Below are 16,526 nucleotides of genomic sequence, written 5' to 3'. Positions count from 1 at the left end.
TCGTCAAGCCGCCGACACCCGCGCCCGTGCGTGCCCGCGCTCGTCGCTCGCTCGTCGTCGCCGCGCCAACCGTCGCCTTGCCCGGTTGCGCCGCGTGCGCCGCTGCCTCGTCGCACGCCACACGCCGTCGTCGGATGCCGGTCGTCGCCGTCGCGCCGTTGCCGTCGCGCCGTCGTCGCCGTCGCCGTTGCGCCGCCGCCGTCGCTGCCGCCGTCCGCCCGAGCCACCGCTCCCCTCTCTGTTCCCCTCTCACCGACTGACGGGGCCCACCCGTCAGCCGTCACCCGCGCCCTCCTCCCTCTCTCCTCCTCGGGCCCCACTTGTCAGCCTCTCCTCTCCCCTCTCTCCCACCGACAGGTGGCCCCCACCCGTCAGCGCCTCCTCTCTCCTCACTGACGTCAGCAGCCCCATTAATTGTGCAATAAATCAATAAGGTTTTTCTGTTTAGTTTAAAAACACAGATAATCTTCTAAAATTCATAAGTAATTCATCTAGTCTCCGTTTAGGTCCATTCAAGTTTCATTAAATCTAGAAAAATGCCAAGAATCCATTAAAAATAGTTTCTTTCTCTGTTTCAGTAGTTTTATAGCCTTTTTTTCTTGTTTTGCCTTGTTTGTCGTAGGTTTTGACCCCGTCGCAGCGCCGTTCGTTCCCGAAGTCATCACCGAAGTTCCTCGTGGGTCTAAGCAAGGCAAGTGGCACCCTTCTTTGATCATATTGAACCTATGATTATAAAATCCCCCGCTTTTACATTCAAACATGTATTGTTTTATGCAAATCTATTTACTTTATTTATCTATTGGGCAATTACCTTTATATCCGTTGATTCCCACTCATTATTATTGTCATCCCAGGGTTAAGTTGACTAGACTTAGGGTTAGACAATGCTTAGCCATGCTTAGTTCAACTAGCTCACCAATTATTATTTGATTATTGATTAAACTTTGATAGACCTTTAATGGTTGTGATCATTATCAATATCCCGTTGTGGATTAATACAACTAAAATATTGCTTATGGTGGGCTGTGGGTGCATGGTTTTGAGAGTCGTGCCCATGGCAATTAAGGACCGGTTCTCAGGAAACCCTGAAAGTCTTACACGTACTAACCACAAGCCAGAATGGGCAACGGTGAGACTCGTAATCTAACTTGTCCCTATTCGGCTCACCCTTGCCTTGGTACATCGAATAGGGACAAGCTAGATTACGAGTCTCACCGTTGCCCATTCTGGCTTGTGGTTAGTACGTGTAAGACTTTCAGGGTTTCCTGAGAACCGATCCTTAATTGCCATGGGCACGACTCTCAAAACCATGCACCCACAGCCCACCATAAGCAATATTTTAGTTGTATTAATCCTCAACGGGATATTAATAATGATCACAACCATTGAAGGTCTATCAAAGTTTAATCAATAATCAAATAATAATTGGTGAGCTAGTTGAACTAAGCATGGCTAAGCATTTCCTAACCATATTTCTAGTCAAATTAACCCTGGGATGACAATAATAGTGAGTGGGAATCAACGGATTTATATAGGTAAATGCCCAATAGGTAAATAAAGTAAATACCTTTGAATACGATGCATGTTTGAATGTAAAAGCGGGGGATTTTACAATCATAAGTTCAATATGATTAAAGAAGGGTGCCACTTGCCTTGCTTAGACCCACGAGGAACTTTGGCGACGACTTCGGGAACGAACGGCGCTGCGACGGGGTCAAAACCTACGACAAACAAGCCAAAACAAGCAAAACAGGCTATAAAACTACTGAAACAGAGAAAGAAACTATTTTTAATGGATTCTTGGAATTTTTCTGGATTTAATGAAATTTGAGTGGACCTAAACGGAGACTAGATGAATTATTTATGAATTTTAGAAGCTTTCTGGGTTTTTTAACTAAATAGAAAAGTCCTAAATCAATTATTGCGCAATTAAATGGGGCGCTGACATCAGCGAGGAGAGAGGGAGGTGCTGACGGCTAGGGACCGCTTGTCAGTGGGACAGAGAGAGAGGGGGTGGGATCGGCTGGCAGGAGAGCCCCGCGGGAAGGAGAGAGGTGCGGCCGACGGCTGGCGAGTGGGACCCACTGGTCAGTGGCCTAGAGCAGAGGAGGGAGGGGAGAGCTCAGCCGAGAGGGGAAGACGGCGCCGGCGGTGAGCGAACGGCGACAGCGACGACCGACGTCACGAGGGCGACGACGGCGACGGCGTCGGCCGGCGACTGGAGGGCAATGACGGCGACGACGGCGATCGGCGCAAGGCAACGGGCGGCGGCACACAGTGTCGGGGCGATGACGACGGCGCACGGGAGGTGGAGGCAGGCACTGGTAGCGACGGCACGGCGACCGTGCGGCGACGGTGAGGCGAAGGCGATGGCGCTGGGGCGGTGCGTCGGCGGCAGCGAACGGCGCGCGCGTGCGACGGCGACACACGCGTCGGCGGCGGCAACCGAAGAGGGGAAAGGGGAAGGAGAGAGGAAGGGAGATGCTCACCGGCGAAGGCGGAGACAAGGGAAAGCACGGAGAGGACGAGGCGATGGTGATGACGCGATCCCGCGGCAACGACCAACAGCGAGGCGCGTGATCGGCAGGCGGCGGAGACGGCGGCGACCGAAGTGGCGGCCGGGGAGCGGGAGGAAGCGAGGGCGTTAGGGATGCCTGCCAGCGGCGACGGGGCGGCAGCAAGTCGGCGAGGCGAAGGAACACTCGGTGACGGCCGATGGCGAGGACGGCGAGGCACGGACGGCGAGATCGATCGACGAGGAAGGCGGCGGCGCTCGGGTGCGGGTGGGAGAAAACCGGCGGCGGCACGCGGAGGAGCGAGATTTATAGGGGGACGGCCGTAGGGGGAGATCGGTTCGGTCACGGGCGAAGGACGCAGCGGCGGTTGCGGCGGCCGGCGGTCTCGGCGGCGGCGCGGACTAGGCCAGTGCGGGGAGGCGGCACGGACGCGGACGATGGGTCGAGGCGGAGGCGGAGAGTTGGGCCGACGGCTGGCGGCCTAGCCGGAGGGGAGGGCGTGCGCGCGGAGGGCAACGGCCGGCTCAGCTGGGCCGGCCGAACGGGGAGATGGGCCGGCTTGGCTGGGCCGGCCCGGGAAGGAAGAGGGGAAAAAGAAAAAGGAAAAAGAAAAAGAGAGAGGAGGAAAATTGGACTTCGGCCCAATTTGAGGAGGGAGGAAAAAAGAAAGGAAAAGGAAGGGAAAAAGGAAAGCACCACTTTTGCCGAATTTTAAATTAATTTGTTTGGCCAAATTTTATAGTCTGCAATTGAAGTTTAAATCCCGTTAATCGATTTGCGAACCTCGATTTAATTAAATTAATTCCTTTAGAGGGATTTTTTTCCTGAGTTAATTAAGCCAATTATTATTTACGGATTTTTTTTACGAATTTAGGCTTGGGATAAAACTCCGGGCATGACACCCCGCCACCTTTCCCTCGCCGTTCCATGCTGGGAATGCTCCCCCTCCAGTGAGTCCCTCGCCTCTTCTAAGTATTTTGCCTTCCAACTTGTCGGATGTTTTTCCTGATTCATCATGTTTTGACTTTGTTTCCTTCTGCAGGACCGCCATCAATTCTTGGCCTACCCCCCAAGCCGGGCCTAGCCCCTGCTCATGAGGGGGACGGAGGATTCGGCTGATGAGCCAGCCGCCAAGCGGCTGGCTTTTGATCCCGACGTAGAGCCTACCGGGCCACCAGAAGAAAAGGACGTCGCGGCCTCAACACGCTCTCCGAGCCCGCCTCCCTTGAGGCGCCTGAGGAGACCCGCCTTCAAGATGGGACCGAGGTAACGTAACTCAGCTTTCATGCTACGATCTAACTAGGATTTCTATGCTTGCTGAAATCACATCACTCGGCTTTTCAGGAAGTCGAGCAATATTGATCCGACTGCGCCGGCCATCTCCGGGGACGTTCAGCCCCAAGGTCTGTCGGCTGTGCTTGTTGCGGCCGCCGCGAGCCCGGGCCGTACTTCACACGCCGACCCCATTGCCGGGCAGTCCATCGAAGCAACCCTGGCGATCGTCTCGGCTGCGTCCCTGGCGCCGACTGCTGAGCCAGACGCCGCTGCTGTGCCCCCGGCCGCAGATGTCGCGGAACCGAGTGCTGGGACATCCGCCCCACTGGTTGTGGCAACGAACTCGGTAGTGCTCCCTCCGAGGTCCCGAGAGGGCCGCACCGAGTAGGTCAAGATTGACCTGTCGGACAACTCGGAGGATATTGCCAAGATCGAGCGGTATATCGAGAGGTCGGTCAAGCTGATGAATGTATGTTCTTCAACCATTGCCCTGAGTATGCGATCCTGTTAGCTCATGTCATGCTGTTTAGGGAATCGAGGCACGCTCCAATGCAAAGTCGGAGGCCCTCCGCTCGATTGATCCGTAGCTGGGGAATATAGATGCTCTGTGTCAAGATCGTGACGAGATCCTGGAATGAGCGAAGGCCTTGGAGAACCGTCTGCAAGGTGAGATAGCCGATCTCCGCGTGGAGCAAGTATCGAGTCACGCCCGGATTAAAGGTGCGACGATCTGACTCTCATTGTTGTTTTTTCTTCGTAACTGAAGGTGATCTTCTTTTTTTCCAGATCAACATGCCACCTTGAGGGAGCTACAGAAGGCGAACACGGGGCTGCAAGCAGAGTGCGCCAAGCTACTAGCGGCAAAAGCCGAGCTTGAGGCCGAGCGCTCCCAGCTATTGGCCTCGAAGGCCGTGCTAGAAGCCGAATGCACTCGGCTCAAGAAGGCTAAGGACACCACCGTCGCCGAGCTCATGGGTAAGTTTTTCTTTACCTCGTCCTTCGTTCCTCCCTTCCGAGCGATCCCTGACTTATATGCTACTACCAGAGGCACAGTCCTAGGCGAAGTCTGTGGTGGAGGCTGCCGAGGGTAGGATCCAGGAAGCTGAGTTGGCTCGGGACCGACTCGTCATAGTCGCCCTCGACGTGCTCGAGGCGACAGCGCTGTTGGCGCAGGGCTCCTCGTCGGTCAGCATAGACAGGGTAGTCCAGCAGCTAGAGAAGATGCATGCGGCCCACAACGTCGAATTGCGGGAGACAGCGAAGCTGGCATCTAGCCATGCTCTCGCTATCGTGAAGTCGTTGTATCCCCGGGTTGAAGTTGATGCCGTTTGCGACGGGTTCATTGCTGACTGCGACGAGACAACGGCGATGAAATACGTCAACGAGGCGCGGAAGGTTGTCGAGTCGGTCGCAGACGACCTTGGCCTGTAAAGAAGTAGGAGAACTTGTAGTAGTTAACCAAATTCTAGGTGAACTGTTGTGATGTGATTTTATTTAATCTATTTGCTTTAGAGTCTTTTGCTGTGGTGTATTTCGTCGTCATGTGAAGAGTTACCCTCTCGGCGTGTGCTTGTCCCAGCAGCCCCTGGGCGGACTTAGCCAGCGCGGAGCTTAGCGTGGTGTTACTCGGTTTGGTGGAAAGCAAGGTGTGGCCGAGCGGATGTGGCACCGCATCCAAACTTCGATTAACCGACAGTTAAAGGGCTCATTGGTAGTAGATTTTCTTAAAAAGGAACCCGAAGGTAGAGTACATTGTAGTCTCTGACTAGTCTTCCGAGTGGGAAGCACTCGGTGAGGGCAGTCAAGGGTAAAAAAGAAAAAATTACAAAAAATCGACTATGTGTGAAAGGGACGTAGCTGTTCGATCTTCCATGAATTTTCTAGCAGCCTTCCGTCTTCCATCCTTAGTCGTTATGAGCCGGGCCGAGTGACCTCGGCTAAGACGTAAGGCTCTTCCCAGATTGGAGAGAGCTTATGTCGATCCATTGTGGTTTGCACCTTGCGTAAGACTAGGTCGCCGACTAGGAATGCCCGCCCGCGAACATTCCTGTTGTGGTATCGGCGAAGTCCTTGTAGGTAGCGTGCCGACTGGATAGTCGCAATATCCCTGGCTTCTTCTAGTATGTTGAGGTCGTCTTCCATGGTCGTATCTGCCGTAGACTCGTTGTAGTTGCGTATGCGGAAGGATTCATGGTCGATTTCGGTGGGTAGGACTGCTTCTGCTCCGTATACACGAGGAAGAAGGGCGATTGTCCCGTAGCCCCACTGACGGAGGTGCGGAGCGCCCAAAGTACTGGTGACAGCTCTTGCACCCATCATCCGGCGTAGGGATGTAGTTGGTCAAAGACTCTGTTCTTGATTCCTTGAAGGATCATGCTGTTATCTCTCTCGACCTGCCCATTGCTCTTCGGGTGTGCTACGGAGGCGTAGCAGATCTTGATCCGACGTTCCTCGCAAAAATCCTAGAAGACTCCAGAGATAAACTGCCTACCATTGTCCGTAATGATACGGTTCAGAATGCCGAAGCGGTAGATAATGTTTTGTATGAAGTCCCTCGCGTGCGCCGAGTCCATTGTGGCGACCGGTTTCGCTTCTATCCACTTGGTGAATTTGTCGATGGCGACGAACAGGTGGGTGAACCCTCCTGGTGCCCGCTTGAAGGGCCCAACAATATCGAGTCCCCAGACAGCGAACGGCCAGGAGATTGGGATAGTTTGCAGTTCCTGTGCTGGCACATGTGTCTGTCTTGCAAAAAATTGACATCCCTCACATTTTCTAACCAACTCTTGCGCATCTGTGACGACGATTGGCCAGAAGAACCCTTGCCTATAATTTCCGACTAGCGTTTTGGCCGAGGCGTGGTTGCCGCGGAGGCCCGAGTGAATTGACTGGAGTATTTGTTTGCTCTCGTCTGGGAGCATGCAGCGTATGAGAATGCCCGATGCACTCCGCCGAAGGAGTTCTCCGTCTGACACGTTCTCCAATCGTTAGTGATGACGACGATCGTGCGATCGTCGGAGTTTGGCGGCTGGCCGTTATCTCCTGTATCTTCTACTTCACCCAGGGTTGGTTTGGGTTTGCTCTTCTTCTCGATCGTAGGCTTTGTGAGGTGTTCCACGAATATGTCGGTTGGCACCTGCAGCCATTTCGAGCCGAGGTTAGCTAATTCATCGGCGGCTTCGTTGTTGTGCCGCAAGACGTGAACTAGCTCGAGTCCTTCGAACTTGTTTTCGAGTTTGCACACCTCCTGTCGGTAGGCTTGCATGTTTTCGTCAGCACAGGTCCACTCATTCATGACCTGGTTGACGACTAGCTGGGAATCCCCATGAACGAGTAGTTGCCTAATCCCGAGGGATGTAGCCAACCGTAGCCCGTGAAGGAGCGCTTCGTACTCGGCTACGTTTTGTGAGGCCGGGAAGTTGATCTGGAGTACATACTTGAATTTCTCGCCGTTGGGCGATATAAGCACTACTCCAGCCCTAGCCCCTGACATGCGTAGGGAGCCATCGAAGTTCATTGTCCAGTGGGGGAGTTCTTCCGGTGCGGTTTCCAGTTGCACGTCAGTCCACTGGGCAACGAAGTCAGCTAAGGCCTGTGACTTGATCGCGGTGCGAGGCTTGAAGGCGATGTTGTATGGCATCATCTCAAGTGCCCACTTTGCTGTTCGGCCTTGCACCTCCTTGTTGTGTATGATGTCACCGAGAGGGTAAGACGTGACGACTGAAACCTGATGGGCTTGAAAGTAGTGAACAAGCTTTCTTACCGTGATCAGGACGCCATAGAGCAGTTTCTGGACCTGACGAAGTAGACCGGTCGCTACACCATTTGAGCATGTTCATCCTCTTCCCGCTCGACCACGAGGATCATGCTGACGACTTGTTCTGTGGCCGAGACGTAGAGCAGGAGCGGCTTATTTAGGCTGAGTGAAGCCAGCATGGGGGGAGAGGTCAAATATTTCTTGAAGTCCTCAAAGGCTTCTTGTGCTTCCGGGGTCCACGTGAAGTGGTCGCTCTTCTTCAATAGCTTGAAGAAGGGCATCCCTCGAAGGTCGAGTCGTGATATGAATCAGCTAAGGGCCGCCATGCATCCGGCCAACTTCTGGACATGTCGGAGCTCGCTAGGAGGCTTCATGTTGAGTATGGATTGGACTTTTTCCGGGTTTGGTTCGATGCCTCGTTGTGATACGACAAAACCAAGGAGCATGCCAGAGGGAACGCCAAACACACACTTCTCAGGATTTAATTTCATCCTGTAGCGTCGGAGGTTGTTGAAGGTTTCCTCTACGTCATCTAGTAGGTCATCCTTCTTCCTCGACTTCACAACTACGTCGTCGACATATGCTTCTATGTTTCGCCCGATCTGGTCGTGGAGGCAGCCTAGGATAGTCCGTTGGTAGGTTGCCCCTGCGTTTTTCAGACCAAACGGCATCATCGTGATGTAGCAATACGCGCCGAATGGTGTAATGAAGGCAGTTTTCATCTGATCTGCTAGTTTCAGACTAATCTGATGGTAGCCCAAGTAGCAATCGAGGAAGCTGAGTAATGCACAGACAGCCGTCGAGTCTACGACTTGGTCGATGTGCGGTAGACCAAACGGATCCATAGGGCATGCCTTGTTAAGGTCCGTGTAATCCACACACATTCGCCATTTGTTGTTCTTCTTTTTGACCAAGACGGGGTTGGCCAACCAGTCGGGGTACTTGACTTCTTTGATGAAGCCAGCCGAGAGTAGTTTGGTCAACTCCTCCTTAATCGCGTCTTTCCTGTCTTGTGCGAAGCGGCGGAGGCGCTGCTTAACTGGCCTAGCATCGTCTTTTACATTCAAGGAGTGCTCGATCACTTCCCTATGGACTTCCGGCATATCAGACAGTTTCCAAGCAAAAATATCTTTATTATTTTGGAGGAAAGTGATGAGCGTGAATTCCTATTTAGAGTCTAGCTGAGTTCCTATGAATGTAAATTTAGACGGGTCAGCGGGGTCGAGGGCGATTTGCTTCTTCTCGTTGGAGGTGATCTTTGCCGCCTTTTTAGATGGTAGATCGTCGTCCTCCGTCTTGCGAGTCGAGGCTTCGCGTATCTGCTCCTGGCCGGCTTGTTCTTCAGCCTGTTGTGCAATCTCGCAGCTTTCCACCTCACAGTTGAAGGCCCGCTTGATGTCGTTGCGCAGGGTGATGACGCCATGTGGTCCGGGCATCTTGACCATGAGCTAGGTGTAGTGCGGGACCGCCATGAACTTCACCAACGCAGGCCTGCCAATGATGGCATGGTACGTCGTCTCGAAATCAGCGACTTCAAAATAGATGTTCTCCGTCCGGTAGTTATCCTTCGTTCTGAAGGTAACCGGAAGAGTAATCTGCCCGAGTGGTGTTGCTGATAGCCTAGGAATAACCCTGTGAAAGGGCGCATTGCTTGGGCGTAGCTCCGACCTCGGGATCTTCATGTCGTCGAGCGTCTTGGCGAAGAGGATGTTGAGGGTGCTTCCTCCGTCGGTGAGGACGCGCTTTAGCTTGACGCTTTTGACGACTGGGGCTAGCACCAGTGGGTACCGCCCCAGGTGAGCCACTCAGTCAGGATGATCCGAGCAGTCGAAAGTGATCGGAACCTCCGACTACCGTAGGTACTGGGGGACATCCACCGCTGTGATGTTTATCTCCCTTGATGCGAGCTTCTGCTTTCGCTTGGACTCGTATGCGAGCAGGCCACCAAAAATATGGTTTAGCTCGGCTTACGGGTCCAAGAAATCGGCGTCGTCTTTCTTGTCGGCGGCTTCGTCTTGCTCTACCCGGCGGCCCCCGACTGGCTTTTGGCTAACTGTTCTGCGTAGTGACGCATAACAAAGCAATCTTTGGCCAGGTGAGAGGACTTCAGATGGTAGGGGCACTTGCTGTTCATGACCTTGTCATAATCAGACATCTTTGGACGTTGGATCGGTTGTCGATCTGCAACGGTGACCAGCTTCTCGGGCTTACGTTTCCGTGAGTCCAAGTCCTTCTTGTGCTCCTTCTCCTTTACTTTGCCCGACGGCGGTCCTTTCTCCTCGTGCTTATCTCCCCGTGAGGCGGACACCGCATCGGTGGCCGCTGCGTAGGAATTAGCCATGTCGAAAAGATCCTTGACAGTAGTCGGTTCTTTCCCGGTGAATTTCGCGATGAATGGCTCATCGCACACCCCTTTCAGAATACGGCGATGACCACGTCATCTTTTATATCTGGAATGAAATTACGGACCTCTGAGAACCGCTTGATTTAGACTCGTAAAGATTCGCTTTTTCTCTATTGGACTTGGTACAGATCATACTTCGTCCTTGGCCTTTCATACGTACCCTGGAAATTGGCGATGAACCGGTCGCGAAGTTCTGCCCATGAGTCAATGGACCGTTTGGGGAGCCCCGACAACCAATGTTCAGCCGAGTCGTCCAAGGCTACCGGTAGGTAGTTGGCCATGGCTTTTGTGTCACCTCCTGCTGCCCAAATGGCTATGGAGTATACCGTGAGCCATGCTTTTGGTCGGTGGAGCCGTTGTACTTCTTAATGCCGGTGGGCTTGAAACCAGTTGGCCAAGTCAACTGACTTTAAGTTCTTGGTGAAGGTCGGGACACCATCTGTCATGTCAGTGTCTGAGCTCTTGGGTGACCAATGCCTGGACGCTTGGCAATGACTTCGGTGGTCTCGGTCGTGGTGACGGTCCTCCCGGCGTCGGTGTTCGAGCTTGTGGCGGAGGTCGGCGGAGTTTTCCTGATTGAGTCACTGCTTTTCAGCCCTGAGCTCCTGGCGTTGCCAATCCAGTCGACGAATCTCGTCGTCTATGCGGCGTTGCCTCTCGACGGAGTCTCTCCTCCGCGCCGAGTCAGGAGAGTGTCGTCGTGCTCTGCTTTCGCTATGCGGCCGGGAACCAGTCGGCTGCCGGGAGACGTTCGCCCGAGTCCTAGGAGATCTGGACGACTAAGCCTCCGAACGAGCGGCTGGGGTGCCAGTCGTGCGCCGGAGGGAGTGCTGGATTGCTGCAGTAGTCACCATGGCCCTGATCTTGTTTATGGTTGCCACCACGGGTAGATCTGGCTGTGGGAGCTGCTGGATAATGTCGCCGAGTAGATCGGCGGCCGCACGGACGTTCTGTTGGGGCGTCTTAAAGACGTCATGTTCGTCGACTTGAGTCTGAAGCAGATCGCGCTGCATCTTGCGAGATTGGATTTGTAGCGCGGCGTGAGAGTGTGTCGCTTGCCGTTCCCTTTCCTCCTACTCCTATCGTTCCTTCTCTTCCTAAAATCGGCGCTCTTCTGCTAGTCGGGCCGCCTCCTCCTCTTGCCGTCCAGCTGCAGAAGAAGGCGATGCCGGCTTGCTGGCGGCAAAGAGCTATCGGGGCGGCACGAAGCTTCCGGTGCTGCTTTGAGACTCGGAAGCGTTGACCAGAGGTGTCGGCGCCGCCTCGGGACTGGTTTCCACCTCCATCGGAATTGCGCCCTGGTTTGCCTGTCGGTTCGAGCTAGGAGAAAGCATCTCGGTGTCGTGCGACGCAGATTGGATCTGAGTCTGACCCGATGCCTCTTTGTTGGGCTCGAACCAGTAAACTTGTTCGTCCGAGTTAGAGGAGCTTGAGTCGGTGTACGACAATGCTCCGAACTAGTCGGTCTGAAGCCTGATGCCACCGAACTTGAAGGTCGTGCCCGGCGGGAACTTCCTCTTCACGACGTTTGAGTTGAAGTCCATCGAACTTCGCTGAAAAGAGCTTTAGATCGAAAGAAAGAAAGAAAGATAGCGCACCCCCTACCTGGCGCGCCAACTGTCGACGATTGGTGTCGACAATAAACTTATAGGGTGGCTACCCAGGTTCAGGCTCTCGACGTGGCGAGATAATACCTTAATCCTGCTTGGCGATTGTATTGCGTAGATGGATCTCTCTTGTCCTCAAGGGATCACCCCGTACCCCTTATACAGTGGGGGAAGGGTTACAGATATGATAGAGTCATAATCTAGTAAGATTAAGATCTATCCCAATTCGATTATGGCTCGGGTCCGAAGTACTCGGCATGCAAGCCGGTACGTACCAGACTCCTAGCCGTCACCATACGGATATATTCTTCTTTCTATTCAGTACCCCATTGACCGTACGTATTTGTATAGTCTCCGAATACCCCCGGTATAGATATCCCACAAGCAGTATATTTCGTTTGTTGTATATGTTAGAATGGCTATTTTGATGTGCTTTTGACATATGAAATGGTAGACCCGACGAGTACCCGATACCCGCCCGGTACCCAATGGGTATGGGTATCAAATTTTACCCACGGGTACAGGTACGGGTAGAGAATTCTATCCATAGCCTTTAAATTATTCTACCCGCACTAAAGCCAACCCGTTGCCATCCCTACCGCCGTTCCTCCAATGCACTGGAGAGGCGGCTTGCCTGCGCACGGAAAATAAGTCAAACGGGCGGATAATTCCACCCGTCCATCATGCAACGGACGACGGAGGGATCGCGAGTCCTCGCTTTAGCTAAGTTATTCAACGGGTAAAATTAACATTTTTACACATATTTAACGGTCATCTAACGATCAATTAACACCTGGGGTAGAGAAAGAATCAAAATAAATATTTAGAGGTATCTACAGAGTGACCAAAACTCATATAAAATCGGCTAGCCCTGTTTAGTTCCTAAAATTTTCAAAAAAATATTTCATCGAATATTTGAACACCTAAATAAAGCATTAAACATAGATAAAATAAAAAAAAACTAATTGCATACGTACAGAAGAAATCGCGAGACGAATTATTTGAGCATAATTAATGCATGAGTAGCCATAAGTGCTACAGTAACACATATGCTAATTACGAGTTAATTAGGCTTAAAAGATTCATCTCGCGTTTTCCAAGCAAACTATGAAATTTGTTTTATATTGATATCCGAAACCCCTTCCACGGCCTAAAATTTTGAGGGACATGAGAGGAACTTTCTTTGTATTCAGGCCATGTTTAGTTCCAAAAAACTTTTCTTGAAAACATCACATCGAATCTTTAGATACTTAAATTGAGCATTAAACAGAGATGAAAATAAAAACTAATTGTACAGTTATAGGGGAAATCGTGAGACGAATCTTTTGAGCCTGATTAGTATATGGTTAGCCATAAGTGCTACAGTAAATAACATGTGCTAATGATGGATTAATTAGACTTAAAAGATTTGTCTCGTGGTTTCCAGGCGAGCTGTGAAATTTTTTTTTTATTCGTGTTCGAAAATCCCTTTCAATATCCGTTTAAACGTTCGACATAACTTTTTGCTAAAAAATTTTGATAACTAAACAAGTGGTTTTGAAAATGACAGACTGTTAGATTACTGTTGAACTAAAAATTTTGGTAACTAAACAAGTGGTTTTGAAAATGACAGCGCTACAGGCTACAGCCGTATCCGTTTATAAATTAGATTACTGTTGAACTTGCTCGTACTATAAAAACTGCTGCTGCCGCCACTGTACTGACAGACTTGTCTCTGCACTGCACGACCAGGACCCGCGGGGGTGGGGCCCACAACCGCTCAGGGAAGGCTACTTGGAGGCCAAGAAACTTCCGAGCACCGTCGTCACAAACGCACAACATTCGGTCTATTCGGTTTTGTTAAGCCCCTACGTTTTTAAGGCCCCGTTTAGTTCTAAAAACTTTTTCTAAAACATCACATCGAATTTTTAGATATCTAAATGAATCATTAAATATACATAAATATTAAAACTAACGCACGTAGAAAGGAAATCGCGAAACGAATCTTTTGAGCCTAATTAGGACGTGATTAGTCACAAGTGCTACGGTAACCAACATGTGATAATGACAGATTAATTAGACTTAAAAGATTCGTCTCGCAGTTTTCAGGTGGAATCTGAAATTTGTTTTGTAATTAGATTACGTTTAATATTTTAAATGTGTGTCCAAAACTTCGATGTGATGTTGTTGCAAAAAGATTTGCAAACTAAACCAGCCCTAATACTGCTGCCTCTATCCTAAATATTTTACCTCTGTATTTATCCTAAAATAAAATATTTTTGGGTTGTTCACCTGGCATTAAAGTTAAATGAAAAGACTTTTGTACCCTTAATACGTAAAAAACATATTTGATATGAAAACAGTTATGTGGCATTAAAGTTCGGAGCAGGTGTGTACAGGATATGATGGAGATAAATATAAAAGAAGAATTTTATAAATAAGAAATAACTGATATGAAAACAGTTATGTGAATAGTGTAAAAAATAATTATATTTTAGTGTGGCGTGAGTTGACGACGACGTTGAATTTTTAACACACGTTTAATCATTTGTTTTTATTTAAAATTTGTATAAATATGAAAAATAAAATTTATAGTTTAAATAACATATCTAATCATAAAATTTCGTAATAAAACGAATGATCAAATGTATAGAAAAGTTAACGTTGTGCTTTGTTAAATACGGATAGAGTATTTTAGAAAATTCGGTTATCTGCGTAAGAGCAAGTTCAATAGTATAGCCAACTACTGGCTCCAATTTATCTATAGCCAACTAATAGCCAATTCATACAATAGCTAGCTACAAAACATATACCACCATGTCCCACATGTCATACACTTGTTGTGTCTTGGAGTCCATGTACAACTGGCTACAAATTAGTACATTACTTTCCTTCTCTCCTCTCTTGACTCCTTAAAATATGTTTATAGCCATCTTATAATCTGCTATTGTAACTGCTGTAAGACCGAATTACATCCAAAGAGAAAATCAAAATCGAGTTAAATTCGGTTTTGTTAGTTTGGTTCGATCAGGATTATTTTTTTTTTCTACCCCTACCCATGAGAGAAAGGCACCGCCACGTGGCCTCCTCCAACGCACGGGAGATGTTGCTTGCCCCGCACGGAAAATAAGTCAAACGGGTGGGTAATCCCCCCGTCCATCCAGCAACGGACGGCGGAGAGATCGCCATGAGTCCTAGCTTTAGCTTAGGTATCGGGGAGTGTGAGGTGACGTGGTGTGTCCTACGAGGGACGGGGGCCCACAGGCGAACCGCCTCTGGTGCTCCTGCTGCAAGGGGGTATTTGCTACGCGCACCCCGTAGCTGTACCATACTAATGCTACATAAAAGTTATTCCACAAAAGTTTGATTTCTACCGACCTTCGTGTTATTCTTCCGTATATATGTATTTCGCCGACAATATGACAAATCGAGAGCTAACAGAAATATATATGGGCCGCGTTCGTCACACGCTTGTTTTCCACGTCCACGCTTCCCGAACTAATAAACGACGTATTTTTGCAAAAACAATTCTATAGGAAAGTTGTTTTAAAAAATCATATAATCTATTTTATATTTTTTAATAATAAATAATTAATTAATCATGTACTAATCTATTATTACTACGTTTTTCGTGCGGGGTAAGTTAACTTATCCTCTTCTCAACGAACGCGACCATGAAAGATTAGCATGATCTGTATTTTCTTTCTATAATGATATCAAATTTGACACAACGGTTGATTGTGGGAAAAACAAAACGATATATTTACAAATAAAAAAATAATTTGTAAATTAAACTTTCATATATACAGAGAGAGATAAAAGTTAATGTTGTAAAATAAACTTCGATAAAAATATATCAGAATCAATTCTAAACTTAAGGTTAAAAACTTTAAATTTTAGCTTATAAGTATAATCAGAGACCAAAAAAATAAGGATGTAATTTGGTTGTGGAACTACTACACAACCTATGCTTGTTTCCTAAAATTAATATGACGTCATAACCAATACTCAATAAAATCTCTTAACTCTCCACGTCCAAAAATATAAGGACATATCCGAGGGAGTAAACTTGAGTGAACTCCCATCCATTAAGCTCTGACATGAGCTAGCTTTGGACAATCTGAGTGAGTCATACATTGACCAAATCATCCTAATAAAAAGGCACGTTTGGCACAGCTTCACCATTCTGAGAGCTATAGCCCAACTAAATAGTGTTAGCTCCACAAAAATTGGGAGCAGATTATGCTGAAGTGATCTATAAAAGTGATTTAGAAAGATGGAGCTTGGTTGGAGCAGTTCCAAACCTCCACTTTGGACAGCATAGATGTTTTGTTGGTTTTGGGCTTTTTGAATTTGTCAAGTACTTCCTCTGTCTTTTTATTAAATATCAATGATATTTTTATCTATGTTTGATCGTTCGCTTATTTTCTTTTATGTAAATATGCAAAACTACAAGTTATGCTTAAAGTATTTTTAATGATAAAACAAATCACAATAAAATAATTAATAACTATTTGATTTTTTTTGAAAAAGATTAATACATTATGCTATACTATGATCCTATTTGTTTGGGCTTAGAGTTATTGGCTTAAATTTTTAAGCCAACTTTTCGACTTATATGGTTTATAAGTCGATGACTTAAAAACTTCAAAATTACTAGTATGATGATACCTCTATTCCAAATAAGCCACAAAAGCTACTCTTATCCAACTTTTGACTTAAAAGTGTAGGGGTGGCTTATGACTTTAAAAACGTCTATTGAAAAAGTTCACCCTCATATTTTCGCTTCATCTTATGCTTATAAACCGAAATTAATTTATAACCTTAAATTTGAAGTTGATTTTAGGGGGTTTCACCGAAGTTTATTTTCCACCTTTACCTTTTAGATTGCTAACCCCCGCAGCCTCGTCGGCGCAGCTGGCTGTTGTGGCCTTGTGGTTGCCTCGCATTGCGTACTTGTGTGCCTGTCGTCGCAAGTTGCAGTTGTG

This window comes from Oryza brachyantha, chromosome 9 (genome assembly GCF_000231095.2).
Source record: "Oryza brachyantha chromosome 9, ObraRS2, whole genome shotgun sequence".
NCBI lineage: Eukaryota > Viridiplantae > Streptophyta > Magnoliopsida > Poales > Poaceae > Oryza > Oryza brachyantha.
This window is presented reverse-complemented; position numbering follows the sequence as displayed.